The 15,434-nt window shown below is 43.9% G+C and overlaps 1 pseudogene; it reads right to left on the bottom strand.

Annotated features, from left to right (window-relative positions):
- Positions 1-15,228, bottom strand: part of LOC147113465 (CUB and zona pellucida-like domain-containing protein 1) — a 31,197-nt pseudogene extending 15,969 nt beyond the window's left edge.
- Positions 15,229-15,434: the final 206 nt, after the last annotated feature.

The raw sequence follows: 15,434 nt of genomic DNA, 5'->3' as shown, positions 1-15,434 counted from the left end.
TGTAAAAATGCTTTGCAGCTTGTGAGAAACATTGGGGGCGTGTCCTATTAAAATGAGACCTCAAGGGGCGTGTCTCACTTGCACTGTGCGCTCCAGGCTTCGCGCTGGCTGCACTCCTGGGCAGCGTGACGTCAGACGCTGCCCGGGAGTCATCATTTTAAAACAGGAATTCCAGGCGTCCCTGAAGCTCAACGGCCGGCGCGTTGGGTAAGTGCACATCGGGGGCTTGCACGCGCGGCAAGCCCCCGATCCTAATTTCTGCCTCATTGCTGTTTGTGGGAGCTTCTGCTTAAACTGGCTGACGTTCTTGCCTACCAAACAGCAATGAACACTTTAAAAGTAATTCATTATTTGTAGAGTGCTTTGGGACCTACTGAGGATGTGAAAGGTACTGTATCAATGCAAGTTTTTTTCTATAATTTTACATAGTAGTTGGCATTTCTTACCCATTCTTGATTAGGTCACAGGTCCAGTCGAAGGAATAACGAGATATTGTACAGGTATCCACAAATACTACAAGATTTGTGTCTGAGCTGTTGAGACTAATTTGAACGAATAAGGCCTGTCTGAGGTACACATAATCTCGCACTGGACTGTTAAATGATGCAGACTCCTAAAATGTCATCCTCATGTTAAACTTGCTGGGTTCTGTTTTATTCTGAGTTATGTCATCTTTAGTCCAGTAGATAACTTTAACAACTGTGTTCTGCTACATTTCACAGCCTATGTGGATTTGTAGTGCTATTTGGTGAGTTATAACTGATTGTGATAGTCTGATGGTGTTTTTTTAAATTCATTTATGGGATGTGGGCATCGCTGGCAAGGCCAGCATTTATTGCCCATCCCTAATTGCCCTTGAGAAGGTGGTGGTGAGCTGCCTTTTTGAACCGCTGCAGTCCGTGGGGTGAAGGTACTCCCACAGTGCTGTTAGAGGGAGTTCTAGGATTTTGATCCACCCACGATGAACTTCCAAGTCGGGATGGTGTCTGATTTGGAAGGGAACTTGCAGGTGATGGTGTTCCCATGTGCCTGCTGCCCTTGTCCTTCTAGGTGGAAGAGGTCGCGAGTTTGGGAGGTGCTGCCTGTTCCTGGGACTAGGGACAGGGTCACTGGCAAGGCTTGGAAGCTAAGCAGAGCCAGGCCTGGTTAGTACCTGGAGGGGTGACCATTAGGGAAGATCAGGTGCAGAAGGTCACGGAAGGAGCCCCGAGGAGGGGCAGTTGGTGAGAAGGTCACGGAAGGAGCCCCGAGGAGGGGCGGTTGGTGAGAAGGTCACAGAAGGAGCCCCGGGAGAGGCGGCTGGTGAGAAGGTCACAGAAGGAGCCCCGGGAGAGGCGGCTGGTGAGCAGGCCCAGGCGTTGGGCTGAAGATTGTCGGACAGGAGGAATGGTGGAAATGGAATGGCGGCGCGCACAGACGCAGCGGCTTTGCTTCTCCCAGGATGGTGCTATTTACGTTTAATGTTAATGTTATTTGTACTGGACTCATGGGAGCTTGCAAGATCACATTTCGTTGTTCATGTACTTGTGCATTGTACAATGACAAGAAAGTTGAATTATTATTATTATAAGAAGCCTTGGCGAGTTGCTGCAGCGCATCTTGTAGATGGTACACATTGCAGCCACGGTACGCCGGTGGTGGAGGGAGTGAATGTTTAAGGTGGTGGATGGGGTGCCAATCAAGCGGGCTGCTTTGTCCTAGATGGTGTTGAGCTGCTTGAGAGTTGTTGGAGCTGCACTCATCCAGGCAAGTGGAGAGTATTCCAAGAGTGTTGGAGTAAACTATATTGCCATTGATTTCCTGTGGATATAGAAAGAGTATCAACTGGATTACATATTAAGAAAATGCTGCGTTTCTTTATGAAATGCATTCCGAATGATGTTCCACTATATTGATAAAATGTTAAGCCCTGTGAGCAACAATGGAAAATACATCTACAATTGATGAAGATTACTGAACAAAAGGTATTTTCAAATAGAACTAGTTGATTTCCTGTGGTGTTCCATATGAGGAGTGAAGAGTAGGTGTAGTCTTCAGCTGAAGCAGGGTTAGAGGGTGGGGAATAGGCTGGGCCAGGCCACACAGATGTAATTCAGTCGCTAGTTTAAAGTCAACTATTCTGTCCTTATTTTTATATAATTCTTTGACTTTTATGTTATAGTTAAATAGCAAAACTTAACAGCAGTTTGTTGAGCAGAGTTAGTTGGAGCATCTGGGAGGTGCAAAACTACCAAGATCTGTGCTACTATTCTCTGCAACATACTTTGGAGATACTACAATTGGGGCAAAGGCCTATTGCTACATCTGGTTTGTGACTGTTGCCTTGCCAACCCAGCTGTGAGCCCAACCCGACCTTGATCTCTGCTGCTGTTGCCATTTCTCCTTTGTAACTGGACATCCCCTGCTGCAACCCCCAACTTTGAGTCCCATGGCTCCCTTAGTACTAAAAACCGTATTCTCAACCATTGCTACAAGTACTCCCATGCTTTTAAAATCAATAGTGATATAAGAAATCCCTTGGGCCTCACTACCCATCCTTGAGGCAGGGTGGGGGGTGCGGTTACTTAATAGGGTTTCACTCAATACATACCTTCAATACTCTAATAAAAATGACATTTGACTTCTTCAATCACCATAAATCAGTGGCCCTGATAATTTATTATATGTTACGTGCTATAAAACAACATATTCTCTGACTCACTATAAGCAATGTCACTGGAGATCTACAGTATATATTGTGTCAAAGTCAAACACTGTCAAATGTGTCCCTTACCTGTTGTATTGTACCACAGCTGTTAAGTGGTATAGTAAATGTAAGGAGATTACTGGGCTACAGCTTGGATCATTCAGGAAAACATAATTCTCTATAACCCAGCAAATAGAGATCTAACTTGTTAACTACTGCTTCCATGTAATTTCTTGAGCAGGATAAATGCACTTTAAAAGAAAAGAAAACAAAATCAGTTTTGTGCTTTTTAAAAAAAAAAAAAATCAAATATTAATTGTCAAGCTTTTCATGCATTAATTTCAATTATTTATAAATAAATAGAAAATGACTGAGTGTATAGGTTGGAACTAAATGAAAAGAGAGACCATTTCAGAGGAATAAAGAAGTTGAACATAAGAATATAAGAAATAGGAGCCGGAGTAGGCCATACGGCCCCTCGAGCCTGCTCCGCCATTCAATAAGATCATGGCTGATCTTCGACCTCAACTCCACTTTCCCGCCCGGTCTTCATATCCCTTGATTCCCCTAGAGTCCAAAAATCTATCTCTCTCAGCCTTGAATATACTCAACGACTCAGCATTCACAGCCCTCTGGGGCAGAGAATGCCAAAGATTCACAACCCTCTGAGTGAAGAAATTCCTCCTCATCTCGGTCTTCAATGGCCTACCCCTTATCCTGAGACTATGCCCCCTAGTTCTAGACTCTCCAGCCAGGGGAAACAACCTCACAGCATCTACCCTGTCAATCCCCTTCAGAATCTTGTATGTTTCAATGAGATCACCTCTCATTCTTCTAAACTCCAGAGAGTATAGGCCCAATCTACACAAAGGTTGAACATTTAAGAGGAGACACTTGAAAACATTTTAGGCAACAGAAGGAAGTAAATTCTGGAATATAAAGGGTTGATGGGCTGTGGAATTAGAAAACTGGAGCTCAACCTTAGATATCAGGTAATGGTGCTGTAGATTTAGATTAGACTTTAATGATGGTTTAGATCACAATGAGGGAACGATTTCTTCTGGTTGCTTTGTGTTCGTGATATTGTAAACATAACAAACATTTCCTGTTTGCTTATTATAGTGAATTCATAAAAAGCATTCTAAAAGAATGTATGACTTTTGCTGGAAATAAGGGAGTGGAGGAAATATTCCCACTGTATTTACAATGTTGTTAGCCTTTAATGACCAGAGGAAATCTTATCCTAATATTTGAAATTTACTAGATGCCTTTCAGAAGTAAGTAGGTAGTACAGTAATAGGAATATAAGTGGTAAAAACTATGGAATGATTCTGTACTTCAGTCAGGAAGTCCTATCTCCAGCTTGTGCTTTCTGGGAACATGGAATCATCCCTGTAGTGTATTCACTACAGCCAGGACTTTCAACTGCATAAGGTGTCTTGCACATCTATTATACTGTGTGGTAGGAGATGATTCCTCTATGTGTTTGTGACCTAGGTCCCAAACTACAAAAGTTAGATTTATCTATTGTAGTCAAGCACGAATGAAACCAGCAAAGATAATTTGAGATTTAAGATGTTAGACTGAGGTTTTAGTCTTTACTAACAGGTGAGCTGTTTCAGCTTCATGTACACTGAATGCTGTTATCAGTGAACGGATCAGCTCATAATGAATAAGGGTATTATGTTGGCCCTGAATTGCCTCATATTTTTTGGTAGAAGTACAACATAGTATTAATTTTCAGAACAAAACATTGAGCAAATGTGTGTAAGTGACTTATGATGGTTTTATGCTACGTCCGAGTTTTCTTGATCTTTTGCACCGATTCAGCAAAACCTGTGCCAAAACCCTCTGCCGCATATTTGCCCCCATGTAAAGGATCAGAGAACGTGAATTACCTGAATTCAACCCAGGCTGATTGAGCTGTAGATTTACACCCAAAACTTTAGGCAAAGCAGGACCCAAAGTTATATTTCTGGTGGTTTATGGTGGTTATTTTTTATTTCTCCTCATGGAGAACTGCGCTGTATTTATGAATGTATTTTTATGGCATCAGAATTAGTTACATAAAAAAATTGAGTAGCTTCCACATTCTTAAACATTCTGGCCTAGAAATTGGGCCAGCACTATCTAAAGGCATCATACTGGCGACATGGCCTTCATGCCAGTTACCGTCGCGTTGTGTTGCGTGAGGTCACCTCGTGGTGAGTGAAGCGTTGGGATGGTCCAAATGGAAAACGGCTCCTGAAATAAGCGCAGTTATTTAAATGCATTAATTTCCACTTAGAATGCTGCCAGTGTGTGCTACTGTCGCCAAGGTTACCTCCTATAACAATATGGCGATCAGTGCACTTCCTGGTGCGCCAACGAGGTGCTTCCCCAGTGGCTGCAGCCTGGGAGGTGGAAGGCTGCTGAGCTTCCATTGAGGACATTTTACATGACCTTGTAGGTTGAACCAGAGCAGCTCTGGGCCTGGATAGCCTGGCTGCTGATTGAAGCATCTCGGCATGGGCTGCAGCAGTCGGTCGGCTTGCTGCGTGCAACAAGGCACTGACGGAGTGACTGGTGGGCGAACAGGCATGTGTTCCTCCTGAGAGGGGACAGCAAGTACCTCTCCCACGGAGCCAAGGCCACTCTCCTGGAGTGGCGCTTCAGCACTCCTAGTGCTCTGTTGGAAAACAGAGCACTGGAGTGATGTGATGCTCTGGAAGCCCCTTTCAACAGTGGCCCCCAAAGCTTCCTGCCCCTAGGTGAAAAAGGATGTCCTTCTTCGCCACTGCCTGCACCAAGGCCTCAACTGCAGCATCAGAGAACTCTGGTGCCCACTCTCCCCCTTCTTCAGCCATTTCCTCTAGAACTTGCAGTACAGGTTTTGCAACCAGAATGCACTTCCTCTTTAGGAGGTGCTGGCTGCCTTTAAGTAGTGTCCTGGCCTCCCAAATTGAAAAGGGTGCAGCCATTGAATAGCATGGGTAGCATTGGCTGTACACCTGATTCATTATAATGAGGTCACCGCAATAATTTCACACTAATACCCTGGAACCACTTGGTGAGACAAATACATCACCTGGCCAGCCCTCTGTGCGCAATCAAATTTCCAAGCCCTTGTGTTTAGATGGATCACAGTTAATTTGGTACCGGCAGCCTGTTATAAAAGTGAATTAGCAACTATGTTGTTAATGGAGTGTTAGATGGAAATTATATTTAACATGTTAAAATTCAATATTCATCACTTGAATATCGCCCTTTTCTAAATCATGCAGTAAGTGCTGTTCACTCTGGACAAATTTCAATTGCTCGCATAACAAAACTTTTTTATCTGTTGAACTTTGTGTTTCAAGTGCAGCTGTTGTAAAATAAATGTTTATTTTGACATTTATGAAACTTAATATTAATAGCTTTCATTGGAAAATTGGCTAAATCTCAGCATGTATTTTTTGTCAGTCACACTATCTTATGATTCTAGTACTTTTATTGCAACTGCAACATTTTATCACTGGGAAAATATTTCATTGCAGAAAACAACAACAGCTTACATTTATATAGTGGCTCTAATATAGTTAAATGTCCCAAGGTGTCTCATAGGAGTATTATCAGGCAAAATTTGACACTAAGCCACATAAGGAAATATTAGGACAGATGACCAAAAGCTCAGTCAAAGAGGTAGGTTTTAAGAAGCATCTTAAAGGAGGAGAGAAAGATAGAGAGGGAGAGAGGTTTAGGGAGGGATTTCCAGAGCTTAGGGCCTTGACAGCTGAAGGCATAGCCGCCAATGGTGGAGCGAAGCAATTCGGGGATGCACAAGAGGCCAGGGAAACACTGAGTCCTTGGAGGGTTGTAGGGCTGGAGGAAGTTACAGAGATAGTGAGGGGCGAGGCCATGGAGGGATTTGAACAGAAGGATGAGAATGTTAAATCTGAGGTGTTGCTGGACTGGGAGCCAATGTTGGTAGGCGAGCACAAGGGTGATGGGTGAATGGGAATTGTTGCGAGTTAGGATATGGGCAGCAGAGTTTTGGTTGAGTTCAGGTTTACAGAAGGTGAAAGATGGGAGGCTAACCAGGAGAGCATTGGAATAGTCGAGTCTGGAGGTAACAAATGCATGAATGAAAGTTTCAGTAGCAGATGGGCTGAGGCACGGGCGGAGATATTACAGAGGTGGAAGTAGGCGTTCTTGGTGATGGAGTGGATATTGTGGTGTATGTAACCTGTTCCACCTTAAGAGAACTTAAGCCTGTTCCACCTTAAGAGATGTACTACTTTCTCTGGCTGCTGTATACGTAATACCGGTGGTGACCACCGGTATATAAGCACTGTGTAGTAAGATTGTATTTAGTATAGTCCTGACCTCCAACCAGTAAAGACCTGTTGAACTTTAATCTTGTAGTCTGTGTGTTATTAATTACAACTAGAACACACAGACTTTACAGTGGCGACAAGTCAGATTCTTACCCTGCGGCAGTTATATCCACGGCGGCTTCGTCCACAGAACGGACATCGAAGAGAGGCTTCCACCCTCATCACCCTGCTGGAAGACACGTCGTGCGGCAGACATCGAGAAACCAGAGTGCAGAAGACATCCTGAACTCGAAGCCTCCATCAGCGGCTGTCAGCTATCTTCTTTCTACCTCGGTAGTGGGTAAGCTGGGCAGCGACGCGACCAGAAAGTCGGCCGCGTTGGCTGTATAGGCGGGGAGGGAAGACGGAGGAATAAGGGCGGTGAGATCGATCGCGACCGGAGATAAGGGCCGGGCCGCATTCGGGCCGAAAGGCGCAGCGCGGGGACATCGATCGCGGCTGGTGATAAGGGCCGGGCCGCATTCGGGCTAAAAAGGCGCAGCGTCTGGGGGCAACTGAAGGCGCGAGAGCCGCGGTGAAGCAGAGACAGCGTCGGGGGAAGGGTGAAGACCGCCAAGCGCGGGAAAACCGCCATTTTGTAGGCGGAGGACGAAGACAAGAGCGCGGAAGCCGCCATCTTGGATAAAAATAAAAATAAATTAAATTGCAACGATGCCTAAACATGGGAACATTAATACCTTTGATAGCGACATCGAAGATTGGGCTATGTATGTAGAACGCATACAAAATTATTGTAAAGCAAATAAAATCCCAGGTGAAGAGAAAGCACTAACATTATTAAACTTAATGGGTGCGAAGACATACGGGCAATTGAAACACCTTTTAACGCCAGATGAACCGGCGGATAAGACGTTCAAGGAGATTGTTACTGTCCTGAAAAATCACCTAAACCCCACGCCGCTGATGCTAGCGGAACGATTTAAATTTTACAGCAGAAGGCAGCTGAAGGATGAAAGCAATGCTGAATATTTAATGGAATTGCATAAGCTAGCAAAGGACAGTCAATTCGGAACGAGACTGACAGAGGCGCTACGAGATAAATTTGTGTGTGGTTTATTAAAAGAAGATACACAAAAGCGATTGCTCGAGGAGAATGAGCTGACGCTTGAGAAAGCGGTCACTATGGCAGCAGCACACGAAGCCGCAGCGAGAGGCACGGCAGTAATGCAGCTACGGTCACCGGAACTCAGTACAAATAAATTGGGTTTGAGTACTGTAAAATGTTATCGTTGCGGAAAGACAACGCACGATCAGGACCAGTGTTGGTTTAAAAACCAAGAATGCAGAACGTGTGGCAGGCTTGGCCACATAGCTAAAGTATGCCGGTCAGGAAAGAAGACCAGCAACAAAAAGTCACCGCAAGGAAAATACATAAAGGTACACAAGGTGACAAAGAACAGTTCGACCGAACAGAAGTCAGATTCAGACGCTAGCAGTAATGAACTGGGTAGCTTAAGAGTACACAACGTTGGTAAGGATGCAGATCTCCAGACAATTTGGGTCACTCTTCAGATAGCAGGAGTCCAAGTAAAGATGGAATTGGACACTGGATCGGCATTGACGGTCATGAATAAGAAAGATTACAAAAGGTTATTCCAACATATTCCCCTACGGGATACGGAGATTATATTGAAAACATACACGGGGCAAAGAGTGTACCCCATCGGAAAGATAGAGGTAAAAGTGGTCCACAAGGGCGAAGAAAGCCAAGTAATGGACTTATATGTGCTACCTGAAGGAGGTCCACCACTACTGGGATGGGAGTGGATTAGGAAAATGAATATGGACTGGCACTCCTTGAAGGCACTAACGGTAGATTCCGGGGAAACAGATGTCAAACCTAAACGATTGTCCAGAATATTGGATGATGCTAAAGAGGTGTTCCAGCAGGGACTGGGAACACTGAGAGGAATTACGGCAAACATCAAGATTGATGAACATGCACACCCAAAATTTTTTAAAGCCAGACCGGTACCCTATGCAATACGACCTACTGTAGAAGCGGAACTGGAAGCGCTAGAACGTTCAGGTGTACTGTCTAAGGTAGATTGGAGTGAGTGGGCTACGCCCATTGTTCCCATTATGAAACGTCCTTCGAGCAACAAGCCAGGAGAACCAGGGAAGGTTCGCATCTGTGGAGATTTCAAAATCACCGTTAATCCGGTGCTTCACACGGTGCAGTATCCGCTTCCACGGATTGAGGATATTTTTGCTTCGTTGTCTGGCGGGAAACACTTCACCAAGATAGACCTGGCGCAGGCGTACTTGCAGATGGAGGTTGAAGAAGAGTCACGCCAATACCTCACGATCAACACGCATCGAGGTTTGTACCGGTACAATAGGCTGGTTTTTGGAGTGGCATCGGCTCCAGCAATTTGGCAGAGGGCCATGGAGCAGGTACTACAGGGAATTCCAGGCACACAATGTTACCTGGATGATATTCTGATTACAGGTGATGGTGATGAAGAACACCTCGCAAACTTGGAACTGGTGCTCAACAGACTGAAAGAGTATGGACTTAGAGTTAATCGGCAAAAATGTGAGTTCTTCCAGAAGCGGATCTCGTACTGTGGTCATGTCATTGACCGGGAGGGGCTTCATAAGTCTCCTGATAAGATAGAGGCAGTTGTAAAGGCTCCCGCTCCGGATAATGTCTCTCAGTTGAGGTCGTTTCTAGGATTGATTAACTATTACCATAAATTTCTACCAAATCTATCCACGGTACTGCACCCGCTAAACGCTCTTTTACAGAAGGGGGTACCATGGGAATGGAGCGAAAACTGTAAGAAGGCATTTCGCAAAAGCAAAGAATTGATCACCTCAGAGGAAGTGTTGGCTCACTTCAACCCGACACTGCCTATTCGGTTGGCTTGTGATGCTTCTCCATATGGTATTGGGGCAGTACTCTCACACAAGTTGCCAAATGGCACGGAAAGGCCAGTCGCGTTTGCATCCAGATCATTGACCTCCGCTGAGCGCAACTATGCGCAGATCGATAGGGAGGCTCTCAGCCTTGTATGGGGAGTGAAGAAGTTTAATCATTACCTGCAGGGCCAAAAATTCACACTTCTGACAGACCATCAGCCGTTGGTATCCATTTTTAACCCTAAGAAGGGTGTTTCAGTGATGACAGCACAGCGTCTCCAGAGATGGTCCCTTTTCCTAGGGGCACATCAATATCAAATAGAATTCAAAGGTACGAAGCAGCATGGCAATGCTGATGGGCTGTCGCGCCTGCCACTACCTGAAGAAGAAGAAACGACGAAAGTTGACCCTGTTGAGTTATTTCATTCGACCATCATCGAGTGTTTACCAGTCACCAATGCAAGTATTGAAAGAGAAACCAGGAACGACCCGACACTGTCCAGAGTCTACGAGGTGACAGTGAAAGGATGGCCAACACGTGGTGATCCTCTGTTACCGGCATTCTCGGCAAGGCGAGACCAGCTGTCCGTCTGCCATGGTACTTTGATGTACGGGACAAGAGTGATTATTCCTCCCAAGTTAAGGGAAAGAGTTCTAAAAGAACTGCATGAAGGTCATCTGGGGGGAGTTAAGATGAAAAGTCTTGCTAGGGCTTATGTATGGTGGCCGGGTATTGACCAACAGATAGAGGAGTTGACGAAAAGCTGCGCTGGGTGCCAAAAAGTGCAAAATGCACCTCCGATCGCACCACTACACCCATGGGAATGGCCTTCAGCCCCATGGCAACGCGTACATATTGACTTTGCTGGTCCATTCATGGACTCCATGTTCCTAATTGCGGTGGACGCACATTCCAAATGGCCAGAAGTGATCAAGATGAATACCACTACTTCAGAAAAGACAATTGCGGTGTTAAGAACAATATTCGCAAGGAACGGATTGCCAGAACAGATCTGTTCGGACAACGGACCACAGTTCGTGTCGGAAGAATTCCAAAAATTCTTAAAGAAGAATGGGGTGAAACATTATACCTCTGCCCCATATCATCCGGCGACAAACGGGTTGGCCGAGAGATTTGTCCAAACATTCAAAAAGGCAATAAAGGCCATGAACGATGATCAGATTCTGCTACAGCACAAGGTGGACAATTCCCTAATGGCGTATCGAAACGCCGCTCATGCAGTGACTAACCAAAGTCCTGCCATGATGTTTTATAACAGGAGGTTGCGGTCCAGGTTGGACTTGTTAAAACCAAATGTGCGGAGGGAAGTGGAAAACAAACAGTTCCGGCATATTAATAACAAGTCCACTCGAAGTTTCGAAGTAGGACAACCAGTGTTGGCAAGGGGCTATGGAAACGAAAAATGGCAGTCCGGAACAATTCGGGCCAGACAAGGACCTCTGATGTACACAGTAGATATTGGTAACAATGTGATAAGGCGTCATGCGGATCAACTGGTAGAATCAAGAGCAAGGGTCGAACCCATGGTTGCGACAGAGACAACTGTGGAAGACGTTAATGAACCTGAAGCATCTACCTCGGCAGGGACTGTACCTGATGATGACGTCCAATACATAGGAAACCAACAAGAAGAGTCACCTCAGCAACAAGAATCAGAGACCACTGAAAGGCGTTATCCAGACCGAATCAGAAGGCCTCCTGAGAGACTGAACCTTTGAACTGTTTATACCTGAAGTTATATATGTTATGATGTTATGTTAAATGGGGATATGACTATTAAGCATAAAAAGGGAGGATTGTGGTGTATGTAACCTGTTCCACCTTAAGAGAACTTAAGCCTGTTCCACCTTAAGAGATGTACTACTTTCTCTGGCTGCTGTATACGTAATACCGGTGGTGACCACCGGTATATAAGCACTGTGTAGTAAGATTGTATTTAGTATAGTCCTGACCTCCAACCAGTAAAGACCTGTTGAACTTTAATCTTGTAGTCTGTGTGTTATTAATTACAACTAGAACACACAGACTTTACAGATATGGGGTTGGAAGCTCAGCTCAGGGTTAAATAGGATGCAAAAACAAAATACTGCAGATGCTGGAAATCTGAAATAAAAACAGAAAATGCTGGAAATACTCAGCAGGCCAGGCAGCATCTGTAGAGAGAGAAACAGAGTTAATGTTTCAGGTCGATGACCCTTCGTCAGAACTGGAAAAAGTTGGAGATGTCACAGGTTTTTAAGCAAGTGCAGGGGCAGGGAGAGGACGGAGGGGAGGAAAGAACAAAAGGGAAGGTCTGTGATAGGATGGAAGGCAGGAGAGATTAAAAGACAAAACGGATGACGGTGCAAGGCAAAAGGAGATGGTAATGGGAGAAGTAAAGAAACAAATGATGACTCTAGACAAAGTCCATAGGATGCTATAGTTTCTTTAAATGCTCGGTGATGAATTTAAAACTGCAATTAATTTATGTGAAACATAATGGATGGAAGCCTTTGTTGATCCTTAATGGTTCTTTGAAACTAATCACACATGTTAAATAATTTTCCTTCAGTTTTAATTTAAATTTAATTGAACAAGAGAAGACATTTAACAGACTCGCTGTGCACTGGCAGGGAGTAGTAATATGCAGTAAAGCCACGTCTACTTTCACTGTTAACTAATCTAAAATAAACAGTCATACTGTTGGACGATGATGTAAATATATGGCTTGATCCACTACATATTGTTACAAGCAAAGTAGAATTTGTTGAAGGCCCATCATATATCGCAACATAATCATATGAGCAACTTGATGAAAATTCCAGCCTGGGGAGAGAATGATCATAGGTTGAAAATGTATTTTGAAGTAATTTATTTTTCATCATTAATTTTCTTCATAAACCATGCAACACATATGCACACACATACCGACACCATTTGGAGACTATAAGGGGTGGTGTGTGGGTCAGCTTTGCCTCTGACTTATGAGCGGTTCGAATCGCTCCCACTCCCTTGGTTCTAGACCTGGACTTATTTGGGGGTTGTAATGAAATTGCAGCAGACAACTGAATTTGATACAAGAACTTTGGTTTTTATTTGAGAAGGAAAAATACAATACAATAATCTTAACACTCTAATAAAATGGGGTAACACTTCGACATACACGAGGGAAAAATTAGAGTAGACAAATACCTCACCCCTCCCAATCCCACCTTACTAGCTAAGTTGGACTCTAAAGGACCAGGGATAGTGCTCACCAAACGCAGGAATAGTTTGTAGAGTGGAAAAACTTGCAGATCTTTGGTTTCTTCCGAGTTGGTTTCTTGTTGGTCGCGGTGGCCCAGTATTACCTGGTTGGCTTCTGGTAATATTTGGTTGTTGGTTTCGTGGGGCCCTTGGTGCAGCGAGGTGTCCGATGATGTGTTACTTCTTTTTCTTTGAGAGAACTGCTTCCAGATGCTTGCTTCTGAAACCGCCGAGTTTCGATGGTGTTTTAAACTTGAACGATGGGTCTCTCCTTTCTTCTCGAACTGGTTGAACTCTTTCTGCTGAACTGTACTTATCGAACTGTTCGAACCCATCAAACTCATCGAACTGTGTAGAGAGAGAGAGCTGCTTCTTGATGATTTCCTTGATGAACTCCCCTCGATGAACTAACTGCTTTCTTGTAAAAACAGGCCTCCAATTATACTAAACGAGGCCTGCTAATTGTTAGATTTTGGGCGGGCTCATTAATATTGATCTGTTCAATTGTTTAATTGGTTTCAGGATGGTCCCATCGATCTTAAGTTGTTTAAGAACGTGTGAAGTGGTTTCGGGATGGTCCCATCGATTGTTTAAACTCTTGTTTAATTGTCAGTTTTGTCCTTAGTCTTTGAGTTTCCTGTGGGGCCTTGAGGTTCTTTGTTGGTTGGCTAAACGATTTGGCTTATGCATGACTTGGATGGGTTCTGTGAGGCTGTTCTTCCGTGGGTCTATTGTCAGCATGTAAATGTCTTGATAGGGGTTGAGTGACGTTTACAGTTTCCCCCAGACAGTTTGATTACCTCGAATACTCAAACTGGCTACTGCATAGGTAGATCCCAAATTCTTTGTTGCAGCCTTTTTCCCAAACATGCCTGAACGTGTCCTTTTAAAATAACCAAAATCCTGGGGTATTAACTTTAAGCCCCCTTTTGGCCCAATATTCTTTTAAACAGTCCAAAATCTTCTTTTCGTGGTTTGAGGGAATCTGTAGAATTTTGCGAACCTTACAAGACACTGGACACCTATTCTAAACATAAAGATGCATGGATCAAGGCTCAGTCATCCAGCCCAATCTTTCCACCGATTAAATAGAATTTGCCTGAACATGATTGCTTCCCGAATTAGTAAATCTCCTGAGGGATATTGTTGTAATTGTTCTCCCTCACCTTTAATGTAATCAAAAAAGACGACAGAATATTTTTCTAGCTACAATTTCCATTGTTTAATCCTGGCTGGTTTCTTTCTTTCTATTTTAATTTTGTAGCAGTGTCCTCAGCATCATTGCCCCCAGAATAAGATATTTTCATTGATCATAACATTCTGTTTTGAAATCGGGTCTAAAGGAATTTCCACCTCATGTGAGGCTGTTGGAAATAGGAAAGTTGGAAAAATCTGTAACTTTTCCACAACATAACTTGATGGGACTTGTGGAAAATTACCTATAAACCAATGATTACCCCACTCCCTCGGAAAATGTGACTCAAGAATTAATGAAGTCAGAAAGATTGTTGTGTAGATTGACTCAGGCACTATATAGAGTTTCAGGTTTTGGCTTTACAGGATTAAACAGAAGCTGATAACTGTTTATCTTCCTGTCCATCTCCAGCTGAGCAAGGATCAGCATCTTTCCTTAGTTGGATAAATCAAAAATACAAAATTGATTAATTCTCCAGCTTTGACTGATACTGAGGTGCTGAGTTATGTTCGGCTGCTCAGACCCAGTGAGAAGCTGAGTGACAGCTGGCCAGGAGGAACTGATCTGGTGCATCACTCAGGTGAGATATTTTCCATCCTGAAAATTTGACGAAACGCAGATCTCCATGTTGGTCTTTTTTCACTGACAAAACAGAGAAATACCACCTCTTCTGTGGGGAAGACTTCAGTTTAAAAGTACTCAACTGAAGTATTGATACCCCTTAAGTGAATCTATCAGGAAAGTTATTTGGCAACAGGTACCTCTGACATTATCTACAGTTAAAACGTGTAAGTGGAAACACTGGTACTTACTGAAGGTCAATGAAATTCAACTTGGTTATTGTCCACGTGTATGTACCAGGTGCATTCCGCACCATTTGGATAGTGGTGTGGATAGTTGAGGCTGGCAAAGATCTACTGCCACCCAGAAAATACCCTCCACATGCTCCTCCTTCTAAGAACAATGAAGAAATGAGTAACAATAAAACAGGAATTTGTTTCTCTTCCAATAACTTCACCTCCTCACCTCTCCTGAGGCTTTCTCCCCTCGCTGGGCTTTAGTTCGATGAGCACTGGTTACACT

This window comes from Somniosus microcephalus, chromosome 8, assembly GCF_052327205.1.
Source record: "Somniosus microcephalus isolate GS21.2 chromosome 8, FLI_Smic_1.0, whole genome shotgun sequence".
NCBI classification, from domain to species: Eukaryota; Metazoa; Chordata; class Chondrichthyes; order Squaliformes; family Somniosidae; genus Somniosus; species Somniosus microcephalus.
This window is presented reverse-complemented; position numbering and strand designations above follow the sequence as displayed.